Source organism: Panthera uncia (assembly GCF_023721935.1).
Source record: "Panthera uncia isolate 11264 chromosome D3 unlocalized genomic scaffold, Puncia_PCG_1.0 HiC_scaffold_8, whole genome shotgun sequence".
In the NCBI taxonomy this organism is placed as follows: domain Eukaryota; kingdom Metazoa; phylum Chordata; class Mammalia; order Carnivora; family Felidae; genus Panthera; species Panthera uncia.
The window spans coordinates 77,746,010-77,760,297 of NW_026057586.1; positions in this window are offsets into that span (position 1 = coordinate 77,746,010).

Below are 14,288 nucleotides of genomic sequence, written 5' to 3' on the forward strand. Positions count from 1 at the left end.
GGACAGGCGTGTTGCCAGCAGCCTCTCAGTGCCCCAAACCGTGCCCTGGCCTTGTATTGGTTCCTCACGTGTCCGTAACTTAAGATCTGTGCTCCGTGTTCCTGAAATTCTTATCCCTGAAGCACCTTAACGGTCCCGGTTGCAAAGGGCAGGGAGAAGGGAGTGTGACGATTAAGGGGAAATCTCCATCAAAAAGGGGCTCACAGAATTGCATGCATTTAGATCCCAGCACGCACCAGTGAGCGAGCCCTCTCTGGGAAACTAACCCATCTCAAGGATTAAGCAAACCCCCTCCCTGATCCTACCCTGCCCGCCCCAGATAGGATCACCTGATTTGGCCCTCCCCAGATAATCCTACCCGCAAGTCTGGGAAGTAATGTTCCTGTCTTTGCCACCAGGTGACTTGGGGCAAGTCACTTGTCCTCAGTTTCCCCTTGTAATGTGATGAAGCTAAAAAAAAAAAAAGAAGAGTATGAATAGATGAAACTTTAAAGTGGTGGAGACTGGAGAGCATCTCAAGGAAGAGTCTCATCGCCGGGTTTTTTGTTTTGTTTTGTCTTGGGGTGTTTTTTTTTTTTTCCTCCAAATGGGGACTTGCCGATCTGCCCTAGGAAGGAAATCACAGAAGCCCGTCCAAAAGGGTAGTTGGAGAGGGAAGCCATAACGAGGCTTCACATAGCTTCTTGTACGAGGACCACAACCCAGGGTGGCCTGCCCCACACGCTCTTGGACTTCTACGAGTGATCCCGTGGTTTCAAGCCTGATAAAATAATTTTGACACATTAATGAACTTTGACTCCAATCAAAAATGGCCAGCAGTCTTGAGTGCGAGGGGCCTGCCCTGGGTCCCCAGGGCTGGAAGGGGAGCCTTCAGACAGTGGGTGCTTCTGTTTGATTGTGTTCTAGCATACAGAGAGACAGCTTCGCCTTTCTGTAGGGCACAGTGGGCATTTCCTGATGCTCCGCTTGGGGGGCCTGCCAAAGAGAAAGTGCCCCGACCCTCTCTAGAAGGGACTTAGGACAGGGGGCGCCAAAGAGGCGTCCCCAGGAGGGGACAACCTCGGAGATACGGTCTTGTCTCGTTTTTTTTTTAATTTTTTTTTTTCAACGTTTTTTTATTTATTTTTGGGACAGAGAGAGACAGAGCATGAACGGGGGAGGGGCAGAGAGAGAGAGGGAGACACAGAATCGGAAACAGGCTCCAGGCTCCGAGCCATCAGCCCAGAGCCCGAGGCGGGGCTCGAACTCACAGACCGCGAGATCGTGACCTGGCTGAAGTCGGACGCTCAACCGACTGCGCCACCCAGGCGCCCCTGGAGATTCTTAAAGGCAAAGGGCAAACTAGACCTCGCCTTTCTCCGCCTGTCATTCAAGGAGGAATTCATCAGCGCTTCCCTCTCCAGACCAAGCTCTGCGCGTGCTTCCCCGTCCCCAAATAAGTACTTGTGTGAAGTTCCTCTGTGCATCTTCTTCGTATAGCCCTGCCTTTCTAGTAGCAGGCAGGCAGTGGGAAACATCATCTCATTGTGTCAGGGAGTCGGAAGCAGCGATTAAAGAACAGGGATGCATCTTTCGTCCCCAAAAAGGAGTTTTGTTTTTAGAGTAAACGCCTTTCAACTCCCGACACAAGCTGCCTCATGATGCCCGGGGAGAAGACTGGGGATCGGTCTGATGTGTTTCTTTCCTTTGCCAGAATCCCTGTTAGGAAAAACCTCGCTGTTATGAGCTTCTCGGGAGGCAGAGTGAAGTCCAGGTTCAGGGTTTAGGTCTGATCCAGGGTGGGTAAATGCTGCCCTCTAGTGGTGGTTTTTAGTTCAGTCCCAGTAGCCAAAACGAGGGGCTCAATTTGGCTTCACAACAGGTGAGCGGAAAGTAGGATTCACTGGCCGTTTGGGGGTCACCTAGGCTACAGCCCTTTTGGTCCCTCTCCGCCTTGAACTGGCCTGCCGTGGCTCCAACCGCATTTAACAAAAGTGAGTTTGGCCAAGAGGAAGAAGACATCCCCAGCAAACAGGAAAAGGTGAAATGGTCACGCTCCCCATCTTGACGATGAATCCATAATCACGTCTTGACAATGAATCCCGCACCTCGTGTTATGAAAGAAGAGAGGTAATTAAACTCCCTGAGCGGAGGAATGTTTTCCTGATTGGTTTCCACAGAGTGAGGCAGCCCGGGACCTTTCCGTTCGGGCAAATGCTTCGGACTTACCGAAATGGAGCTTTTTGGAAACGGACCCGAGTCCAAATGCTAACTCTATCACCCCTCCTCCCTGTTTCCACAGACAGCCCCGGGCTGGTGACTTAACCTTTCCAAGTCCATATACAGCACCTATATAGCAAAGTGGGTAAAATGAGATAATGCCTGTAAAATAACCAGTTATACCTCCTGGCCTGCTGACGCTTTTGAATTTTTTTTTTTCACTTCGTCAGTAACTGCAGAAGGCACAATGATGTGTACAGAACAATATACAGTCCCTGTTTGTGGAAGATTAGAATCTTGTATGTAGACACACAAGGCTTAGAATCGACATACATGTCTGGGGTTCGAGAACTGGGTGGATTGCACCTGCCGGTCTGGGGACACCAGGTTTCGAGGAAGTAGGAAGAGTGGGGACGAAAGGCACAGACTGGGAACGGTAAATCGGGGCCGGCTTCGGGCGTGGCTTTGGAAGGCTGTGGAAGCTGACGGTGGTGAGGCAGGTGCCTGGCAGGTGAGCAGGGGCCAGGTGCTAGGGAGAGGCGAGGGCACGTCGAGGAATTTTGACTTCATTTGGTAGGCAGCAGGAAATCCCTAAGAATGTTTTTTTTTTTTAATGGGAAAAAATAAGGCGACTGGAATTGCTCTTGGAAAAGAATATTGGGGCTGCAGCACAGAGCGTGGATGGCTGGCCTGTTGAACTATCTGTGCAGTATTGTGGTTACCAAGACTGGACTGAGGGAAGAGGCAGATGCAGTGACAAAGCCCCTCCAGGGGCTGAGTCACCAGGAACTGGAGACCTATCTGTTGCGGAGAAAGTCAAGAGTCTTACCTCTAGGCTGAGGAAGGAGCCTCATGAGGAAAAAACAAAACAAAAAACAACAAAAAAAAAACAGCCTCATGGGAAAGAAGAGTTTACACTTGTTGCCATGATTACCGGCCAATGGGGTGAATCCTTCCAGGCTCCGGCCATGCCTGCATGCACACAAAGAGAACTGACCCCAGGCCAGTAGACATTGGCCTTAGAACACGGGATTTTCTTGCCAAACACATTCTCGGCAGCCACCTGCTTTGGACTTCCAAAAGGAGGTCAGGTTTTGCCCGAAGTCCAAAACAAGTGAGATTTTTTGACCCAGATCACGGGTAAACAGTTTCTATGCCAGGATGGGCCAGCCAGATGCCTGGGCCCCTTCTCCTCTAGAACGTTAGCCATTCGTGCCATCAGGAAAACTGTGGGGTTAAGATCTTGTTTTAAGCCGGCCATTAACTGGCATATTTTCATCTCTGCTACCCTGACCTCTAATGTGTCACCATGGCCCCCTTACCCACAAAGCCTTCTGTCTGAACTGGCCGGTTCATCTGAGACCACCTGCAGGTGACAAGGAGAGAGAAATATTCGTCTGGGCATCCTAGAAGACTTGTCCATCCTCACTGACATCTCTCAACCCTTGTAAGGCTTCCTACATCCAAAAGTCCTGGTTAGCTCAAGAATTAAAGGCCAGGGGCTGGAATGGGGGAAGGGAGATCTGAGAGTCCCTGCCCTACCTCCCACCATCCGGGACTCATCACAGATGGTCCCACGAACCTGAATCTGACCTTCCGGCGCTGACACGAACCTGGTCTCTCCTTTCTCTATCATACACACCCTGTCCTCAGTCCCCCGCCAATCCCTGCCCCCAAACACCGATGAGACTCGGGTGAGTCTTAGGTGAGGACCCAGGTAAATGTTCACCCCTGGAACACGGGTCTTGAGTCTATTCCCTATGACTACTTGTCAAAGCCCCGTGCAAGGGCGGAGGTCAGGGGTAGATATGCCTTTGTTTGTTGAGGCGTCTGAGTTGTCCTGGAATGTCCGAACGGTTCTGGACAAGAAGGACATGTCTGCCTGGTCCAGGACAGCGACCGTTCTTAACGAGGTGGCCCTGGCAGGCAGGACCAAACAAACCTGCCTTAAGATGCTGCTTTTCCGTAGTCTTCCAGAAAATGACTCCAGGACATCAAAGTGCCCCAGCTTGGCTCCCAAGCTGTCAGAGCCTCTGGTCCAGGGCCAGCCAACCTCAGCACTATTGGCATTTGGGGCCAGTTCTTTGTGGTGGGGGCTGCCCTGGGCATTGTAAAGACAGGATGTGGCATGTCACCTCTGGCCTCCACCCACTAAAAGCCAGTATCAGTCCCCCTCCTGCCAAATGTGACAACCGAATATGTCTTCGGACATTGCCAGATGTCCCCTGGGAGCCAAAACAACGCTCCTGGCTGCCCGAGGCCTTTTCATCACGGACCTACTGGAGTCAGCGGAGGTCCCCTCGGCCTGATGGCTTTGTTTCCGTTATCTGCCACCAACTTGAGACTCCAAGGATTTGGTGGGGGGCCGGGGGGATAAAAAAAAGTGGTTTCACAAACTCCCTCCCAAGACAGAAGGATGCTGCTTCCATCTCGGTAGGAGGCTGTGCCCTCGGCATCGCTCTGATTATGACCCGTGAAGGCCCAATGCCGTGCCGCCCTGCCTCCACCCTGTTTTCCTTGTGTCGCGCTGTCTTGTGATCGTAGACCCACTCTGGGCTCAGCAGTGGTTTTCTGGAAGGCAGAAAGAGAGAGAGAACACGCAGTTGGCCGCCCCTCCTTGCTGTCCCAATGGGTTTCCATTCAGGGTTGAGGAGCTGGGGAGGTGGGCAGAGTGGGTGTCACATGTCACCAAACACACACACACACACACACACGCCGTCAGAAACTCGGACGTCCCCCTACCTCTGAGCTCTCGATGCTGCTAATGTCCGCCCAGTGTCCCATGCGCTCCGGCACCTTCCTTTAAGGACTGACGCCCGCCCCACGCTCCTCGCGAGGTTGTCCAAGCTGTGTTCACTGCATGCCGTCCTTCTAACTCGTCCTCATCTTCTAACTTGATGGAATTCAACAAAAGTCTACTTATGCCTGTTTGCATTATGGTTACAATATTAAAAAGTGGAGTCGACTTCACTGGCTGTTGTCTGTTGTTTGATTTGCTTGGAGCTTCTCCCACCTTTGCTTGCTGTCGCTGGCCAGGTGTCCCCCCCCACCCCCACCCAGGAAGCCCACCCTGAGGGAGGTGGCAGAGATGGGTTGGGGAGTGGTCTGAGGCAGGGGAGGGGAGAGGCGGGGAGGGAGGGAGAGCAGTCCACCTGATCCGAGGGAAAGCCGGAGCTGCAATATTGTCGCAACAGAAATTTCAGCCAACAGTGCAGGGAATTCTGAAGGTGACCTTCCGGAGCTGTCCCGTGATTTGCGGCCAGAAGGCCGGGTTTCGTACCCCTCTGTCAGCCAGTCCTGGACCAGCCTGCTCTCTGCAGTAGAAGCCACCCCCGAGGGGTGGATTGCTGAGGGCACTCCAGGATGCTTCCAGCAGCTGGGGAACAGTTCTAGAGTCTTGACATGGATCCAGATCCCGGTGGAGCATTCCCAGCATCCTGTCCACACTGCCCCACAACAGCTTTGCCCCCATCATGGCTGCATTCACTGAATGGGCCCCAAAGAAACTGTACCACCTTCGCCCCAGCCCTCTCTCCCTGTATACACAACCCTGAGGACCCTAAAACCTAATTCCTAGCTAGCTTCAGACCCGGTTCCAGAAGGAAGGAGCCTCAAAAGCACCAAAAGGACAGATGAAGAGGAGCTTACCCCAAATGCCCCGACAGGATGGTTAGTATAAAAGGATAAACTGGGGGGGGGGGCCCCAAGGCTTCGTCATGCCCTTCTGGACATGGCCATTTGGGTGCTGTGACCATTTTGACATTCACGCCTATTTCCTGGCCAAAAAGCACAAACAGCTAGATAGCCTTTTAAACTACAGAATAACTTCCCCAACATCAAACATTCCCCACATACCATCCCTGGCTTCTCCACCCTATTCCTGAACCTCAGGCCCAAGTTCAAAGGCGAGATGCAGGTCAGAGATGGGGGTGGGACCAGAGAAGCCCTCAGCCTCACAGAAACTAATTAAAATAATGGCTAAGAGTTATCAAATGCCAATCTTCATGGGAATAGTTAGATGTGTATCATTACTCAACTTGGGAAACTGAGGCACAAGGAGATGAGCCAGTTTGTGCAAGGTGAACGTAGTTAGTACACGTTACAGGTAGAATTTGAACCCAGACTGTCCAGCTCTAGAATCTGCATTCTTCACCACCAGCCAGTGCTGCTGCCAGGAGACCCAGACAAAGTTCAAATCCCGGCTCTTCCACTTCCTGGCTGTGCAACTTTGGACGAGTTACTCAACCTCTCTGTTTCTTCCTTTCTGCATGTCTAGTAGGCTGTGGTTGTTTCAACTTCATTGCCTTGCAATGGGATTAAATGCGTTCATATATTAACATATTCAACACACATAGAACAGTATAGGATAGGCTAGAATAGAATAGTCCCATATATGAATAAATAAATTAAGGTCCTAGCTTCCGATGTTCTCAGCTTTTTTTCTCTTATTCAAGCTCCATCTTTCTTTTTAATTTTCCATCTTTCTTTTAAAATTTTTTTCTAGTGTTTATTTTCGAGAGAGAGTGACAGAGTGCAAGCAGGGGGAGGAGGGGCAGAGAGAGAGGAGACACAGAATGTGAAGCAGTCTCCAGGCTCTGAGCTGTCAGCACAGAGCCCGACGCGGGGCTCGAACTCACGAACTATGAGATCATGACCTGAGCCAAAGTCGGACATTTAACCGACGGAGTCACCCAGGCACCTGTCACACAGCTCCTTCTTGGCATAATTTACCATTTGCTATTCAGCCCTGGGTTCCTTAGGCACCCCTTCAGACTTCTGTCATCAGAGGAGACATTTTAAAAGCCAATTCCTGGGTTTCTCCCCCCGCCTGCCCATTAGCGCTTGCTAGGGATAAGTTCTGACTTCTGAATTTTTAACCAGCCCCCCAACCTGCACTGGAGTTTTGACAAGTCCAGCCTCAGAGGTGGCTGGGAACAATTTAACATTTCTCTGCATCCTGACTGGGGTGCCTGCTGTTGCCTGGCAACCAGGTGAAAAAAAAAAATCCAAGTTTACACCAAAACAGAACCTTCCCAACCACAAATCAAAAGGAGAAGGGGGTGGGAGACAAGTGGGAGAAGGAGGAAAACGGATCTTTGAGTCATTGCAGGTCAATATAGAATATGGGCCTTACAGTCAAATAGTAAAAATGTACTTTTTTTTTCTTCATTGGACCCTTGGCAAAATCACCGAGAGAACAAAACCAGAGAAATTATTTACAATCGAGGGATCAGTATGGAGCTTGGAACCCACATCACTACAAGGAAATCGCTTTAGCAATGGCCTCTGGAGGAAAATAAGATTAAGTTAATCAAACAGCAGACAATTAAAGCTGAGTAATTAGTAAAGGCTTTTTTTTTTTAAATCTTTTTGTACTGCTAGACTTAGGGAGCGAGGGGAACAGGGGCGTGTGGTCTCTTGGTCTCTAGGCAGTCTGGGTTTCCTCCGCTGGAACTCAGAGTTGATATTGGAAGCCTCTCTTAGCTTTTCCTTACAGTTCCCAGGAACGTGAGATCTTCAAGTTATGAGCCCCTCCTTCCTCTGCTCCCATTTCTGGTCTCACGGGGACGTGGTGGGGAAAAGATACTAAGCGCAGGAAAGCCTCTGAGACCCACTGTAATTTCCAGGTGTGGTATCCGTGGCCCTGGTGAAACTGTGCGTTAACTGAGTTTCATTTTGAAGGCTTTGAAAAGAGTCACTGATGGAAATGCCGTTATTAGCAGAGAGCTACAGGCCAATCTGTGGGGAGAGAGACACCTGTTCCTTTTTCCTCCAGGCTGGTGGCTTCCCCTTCTTTGAAAAACACACACTGCCCCCAGATTGCCCTTCTGAAACATCTCTTTTATCCGTCATGCCTTTTTTTACAAGGCATTCAATGCCGCCAGGGACCAGAGGATCAGGGCCATCCCCTCTGGCTAATATTCAGTGCTTGCTCTGGCCACAGGCAGGCTTTCTTAGTTTTGGTTGCCTCCCTGGCTTCACGCAAAGCTTCCCCGTCTGTGGGCTCACCCCAATGGTTCTGTGTGTGTGTGTGTGTGTGTGTGTGTGTTTTGCCTTTGTCTTTTATTTATTTATTTTGCATATAACTTATTGCCAAGTTAGCTAACACACAGTGTGCTCTTGGCTTCGGGAGTAGATTCCCATGACTCATCACTTACATAAAACACCCAGGGCTCCTCCCGAGTGCCCCCCTCAATGCCCATCACCCATTTTCCTGGCCTCCCCGCCCACCCCCCAAGGGTTCTAAAGGCAGCTTTTCTCTCCTTCCGGCTAGCCTTTGTTTCTGCTCCTCCCCTTACCTGGAAAGCTCACCCCGCCTCTTTGCCCAACTCCAACCCCATGTCTATTGCTGAGGGCTGGATTCAAACACTGCCTTTTCAGCTTCTCTGTACCAGTCGCTTGGCGTATTGGAGAGATTGCTTTGCAATCGTTATGTGTGTCTGCGCGCGCATGTTTTATCTGCCTCTATGTATTTGTTACCTCTTGCCACTGAATGCTGAGTAACAGCCAACCACGTAATCTCCCTGGCACACTGCATTACTGCAGATTTCGGGGTCATGCGGCTGTGAGCGGCAGTCCTGAAGCCACCTTTACTGTAGCTTCGTAAAACCCATCAGAGACCTCTGACATCCAGAGCAGTGAGATCATAAATTTGTGAGGTTTTTTTTTAAAATGTTTATTTATTTTTGAAGGAGAGAGAGAGTGTGAGTGGGGGAAGGGCAGAGAGAGAGAGAGAGAGAGAGACAGACAGAATCCGAAGCAGGCTCCAGGCTCTGAGCTGTCAGCACGGGGCTCGAACTCACGAGCTGTGAGATCATGACCTGAGCTGAAGTCGGCTGAGCCACCCAGGCACCCCGTGAGGTTTTTCTTATAAAGTGTGTTTATTTGAGAGTGAGAGAGAGCAAGCATGAGCAGGGGAGGGGCAGAGAGAGGAAGAGAGAGAATCCCAAGCGGACTTTGCACGATCAGCACGCAGCCCTACGTGGGGCTCGATCCCACAAACCGTGAGATCATGATGGGGTCTGAAACCAAGAGCCGATGCTTAACTGACTGGGCCACCCAGGTGCCCCTAAATTTGTGTTGTTTTAAGCCAGTAAATTGTGGTAATTCATTACAACAGCAATGGAAAACTCATACAAAATCTGCATTAAATCTGTGGTAGTTTCATATTCGCTACTGCTCTAGGAAAGAATCCCTTTCCTTGCCTCTTCCTGCTTCTAGAAGCTGCCCTGCGTCACATCTCCACTCTCTGCCTCTGACCCTCCTGTCTCCTTATAAGGACCTTTGTGATTACATTGGGCTCACCCAGATTGTCTAGGAAAATTCCCCATCTCAAGAGTCCTAACCTAATTACATCCGCAAAGTCCCTTTTGCCATGTAAGGTAACTGTGAACTTGTGATTTATAATAAGAAATATATATTTGGTCTTCACCCCTGTTTCTGGCAAAGAGTTCCTAAAACCCTTGGGATTTCCTAAGTGATAAGAGCGATAAAGTCTCATTATTCCCAACAAACCCCTTTCACCCACACCTGAGTGGATGTAAATGCGGTGAGTTTGGGAAAGCATCTGGGGATGGGGGGCTGGTTGCCAGGGAAACGAACCATGTGACCAAAGGGTTGAAACTTTCAGTCCCACCCTTCCTGACCTCCGAGGAGGGGAGAGGGGTTGGAGGTTGTTGAATCAATCACCAGCGGCCAATGAGTGAATCAATCATGCCTTTGTAATGAAGCCTCCATAAAAACCCAAAAGGACAGGATTCAGAAGCACCGAGGTTGGTGAACCCGTGGAGATTCATGGAGAACGGTGCCCTTTGAGAGGGCATGGGAGCTCCTAGACCTCTCCCCGTACCTTCTATCTGGCTGTTCCTGAGTTATATCCTTTTATAGTAAGCCAGTGACCTGGGAAGTAAAATGTCTCTGAGTTCCGTGAGTCATTCTAGCAAACTGGTTGAAGAGATCAAGGGAACCTCTGATTTATAGCCAATCAGAACTACAGGTAACAACCTTGGCTTGTTAAGTACCGGCTACAGGGGGGCTGGGGCAGTCTTAGAGGTCTAAGCCTGAACCTGTGGGGGCTGATGCTATCTCCAGGTAGACAGTGTCAGAATTGGGTCGAGTTGTAGTGTCGGAGAATTGCTTGGTGGTGCGGGGAGAAAACACACACACGTCAGAGGCTCCAGGGATTAGAATGTGAACGTGTTTGGGGGCTACCACTCAGCCTACCATAGTCCGCCCTCTGGCCCCCGGAGACTGATGCCCACCCCCACCCCACCCCGTGCAAAATACAGCCAGCTAAACTGACTTGCACTCACAGGATTACTTATTCACCAGAAATTTAATGAGGATTTACTGTGTGTTAGGCCCTTTCATAGACACTGGAGATCAACCAGGAGGGCTCACATCTGTTGGAAGGAGAGAGACCGTAATTTTTTTTTTTTTTTTTTTTTTTTTTTTTTTTTGGAGGGAGTATGTTATAGTGATAGATGGTGACAAGTGATTTTGGAGAAAAAAAAAAAAAACAGACGGAGAGTTTAAATAAGGCGGTTTGGTGGCGGGTGGGGGGAGGTCTCATCAACCATGTGACTGAGGGAGCAAGTCAAAGGGTAAGTGAGGAGCTGGGAAGCCAGCACTCCAGGAAAAAGGAACTGAACTAGCAAAGGCCCTCGGCTGGAACAGAGTCTGGGGAAATGGACCAGAAGAGAAAGTGTAGACGTATTTTGAGAACAAGGAAAGCCACTGGGGTCGTTGAGGGGGGTGGAAATGGTCTCTCTAGTCAGATTGTAGAGATCTCTTGGGAGAGGAATACTGAAACCCTCCGGCCAAAGATAACCAGATGTACACCATATGCTGATACTCCACAAAGATGAGTTTATTCGCAGGGAGAGGGCACCCTGGAGGAGCTCTGGGGGGCCATGTAGGAGGGGGTGGGAGGGGGTTAGTCTAGCATTTAGGCTTATATTAGGTAATTTTAAGCGGGAGCTATACTGCCTCTGTGTTCAATACATACAGTCAGCAGTTCAGCGAGAGGGAACTGTAGGATTAATTTTAACACCTAGAATCTCCCCTGTTGCCCAAAGAGAAAGAGACTCATTCCCTTCTTCCCTTCTCAGAGCATTTCCTTGAGAAACTGCGTATGTGTAAATCTCTCCTCTGTCCTTTGATATGTACGCAAATCTTTTCTGTCAGTGCTATTTTTTTTTTATTATGGTAAACTACATGTAACAGGAAATTTGCCATTGAACTATTTTTAAGCATACAATCCGATGGTATAAAGGGCATTCTTTTTTTTTTAAAAAAAAACGTTTTTATTTATTTTTGAGACAGAGAGAGACAGAGCATGAACGGGGGAGGGTCACAGAGAGAGGGAGACACAGAATCTGAAACAGGCTCCAGGCTCTGAGCTGTCAGCACAGAGCCCGACGCGGGGCTCGAACTCACGGACCGTGAGATCATGACCTGAGCCGAAGTCGGACGCTTAACCGACCGAGCCACCCAGGCGCCCCTATAAAGGGCATTCTTAATGGCATATAACTGTCACCCGTATCTCTTTCCAGAACGTTTTCTATCACCCTAAACAGAAACTATAACCATTAAGCAATAACTCCCCATTGCCGCCTCACCCCCAGCCCTTGGTGACCACCAGTCTACATTCTGTGTCTATGTATTTGCCTCTTCTAGAAGTTTCACAGCAGTGGGATCATACGGTATCTGTCCTTCTGTGACTGGCTTCTTTCACTTAGCATAACGTCTTCAAGGTTCATCCGTGTTATAACACATATCAGTACTCCATTCCTTTTTACAGCTGAATAATATTCCACTGCACATATATATGACATTTTGCAAATCTTTTTGAAAGGCTAAACAAGCCGGGGCACCTGAGGGACTCAGTTGGGGCTGAGTTGAGTGGAACTCTCTCTCTCCCTTTCTCTCTCTGCCCCTCCCCTGCTCACGTTCCCTCTCTCTCTCTCTCTCTCAAGAATAAATAAATTTTAAAAAATTTTTAAAGGCTAAACAAGCCTCGTGACAGTAGTAAAATTCAGGAATATTTTCCTTAAGGGCCTGAGAAACATCTCTTTGAAATGTAAATATCAAGGAAGATAGTGTCCCTATCTCCCTGTGACTGTGGGGGTTTAGCCTAAGCGTCTTGTTCCAAGCTGTAACCACTGGCCTGTGGTAAAGATAAGAAGTTTTCATACTTCCTTGAGCCAAAGGCAATTCGCTAGCACAATGTGTACCCCAATTACCAAATGAGCTTAGGATGAACTAGGAAATATGTGACCAGGTCCTCATCCCTGAGGACAAGTTAACATTCATCTCGAAAGCATGTATGTGACGTGATACTTGGCTGTATATCAAAAGAGTGGAATTTCTCGGTCCTCGTAATCTCATTAGCGGATTACCTGTGCTGTGCCTTAAGTCTGGTTTAATGCCTGCTCCCACTATTGAAACGACTCTTCTCTAGAATTGTGGAGAGGATTTTCTGGATTGGCAGGAGACTTTAATTGTTTCCCAATGGCGTCTTGGCCATCTTTGATCAGAACTGGGCAGGGGTACCTGGATGGCTCAGTCAGCTAGGTGTCCGACTTCAGCTCGGGTCATGATCTCGTGGTTCGTGGGTTCGAGCCCCGTGTGGGCTCTGTGCTGTCAGCCCAGAGTCTGGAGCCCGCTCTTGATTCCGTGTCTCCCTCTCTTTCTGCCCCTCCCCTGCTCACTCTCTCTCAAAAATAAATAAACATTAAAAAGATTTTAAAAAAGAAGAAGAAGAAGAAGAAGAAGAAGAAGAAGAAGAAATGGGCAGAGGGAAGGCCTGGATGGCATCGATAAGAAAATAAGAGTTGTTCTTAAGGATGGCGTACCAATCACCTGTGCAGCTGTGGGGTCTGCCTTCCACCTAAGGGGCTGAACACTTTGGTTACTAAAGTCTTAGGGTCATTGGGGCTGATTTTCATATTCTTGTGGCCAGAGTGAAAGCCAGGGGAACATTTAGGAGCCACACTGGGGACATGGACCTAGACTGTGGCTGAGGAAAACAGAGAGGAGGAGACAGATTCACAACCATTAGGAGTGATCTGTTTAGAGAAGAGAATTGCTTCCTCGTTCCAAAAGAAGAAAAAGTTTTCTCGGAGAAACTGAGGCAGAGAGAACATACCCTCTGCCTGGGCGTTCGAATATGGATAGTGCTTCCCAGCACACTTAAGACAAGATCCCAAGCCTCTTTGCAGGCCCTGTAGGACCTGACAGAGGCAAGTAAGTACGGGCCGCGGTTGACAGCATGGAATCTGGGTCCGCCACGTCATTCCAGTTTATAGCTGCCCAGCTAAGCCTTTTCCCATTTCCTGATCCACAAAACCAAGGGCACATGGCTGTACTATGTTGTATATGCTGTTTAAGTTTGGGGTTTATTTGTCCTGTGGCAATAGTAACTGACATATATGCACGGTTTCATTTAATAGGAAGATCTGTTGTTGTCTTTCTTTTGCCTCAAAAAGTGACGTTTACTCAAAGAAAAACATGACAAGAGGTCCATCCCTTGGCTCTCTTCCCTCCCCCCTCCTGCTCCTCCTCAGCGCCACATGGACTGAACCCTGGGTAGGACTAGGTAGCAGGACAGCCCCTCAGATGAGGTCAGTCACATTGAGGGGCATCTCCTCAATGGAGGTGTGTAGAAGGTCTTGATGTCCCGAAGAGTCCTCTCGCCTTAGGGAGATCTGTTGTTTCTCCCACACAGTGGGTGGAGCATGTGACTCTTGATCTCAGGGCCGCAAGTTCGAGCTCCACACTGGGTGTAGCGATTACTTGAAAAAATTGCCAATAATAAGGCACTTAAAAAAATAGATCAAGGCAAGGTCTTTAAAGAGGTAATTGATCCCCCGTTCATGCTCTGTCTCTCTCTGTCTCAAAAATAAATAAATGTTAAAAAAAAAAATTTTTTAAATAAAAAAAAAAAACAAACAAAAAAAACTCTGGGCTGATGGCCCAGAGCCTGGAGCCTGCTTCCGATTCTGTGTCTCCCTCTCTCTCTGCCCCTCCCCCGTTCATGCTCTGTCTCTCTCTGTCTCAAAAATAAAATAAACGTTAAAAAAAAAAAA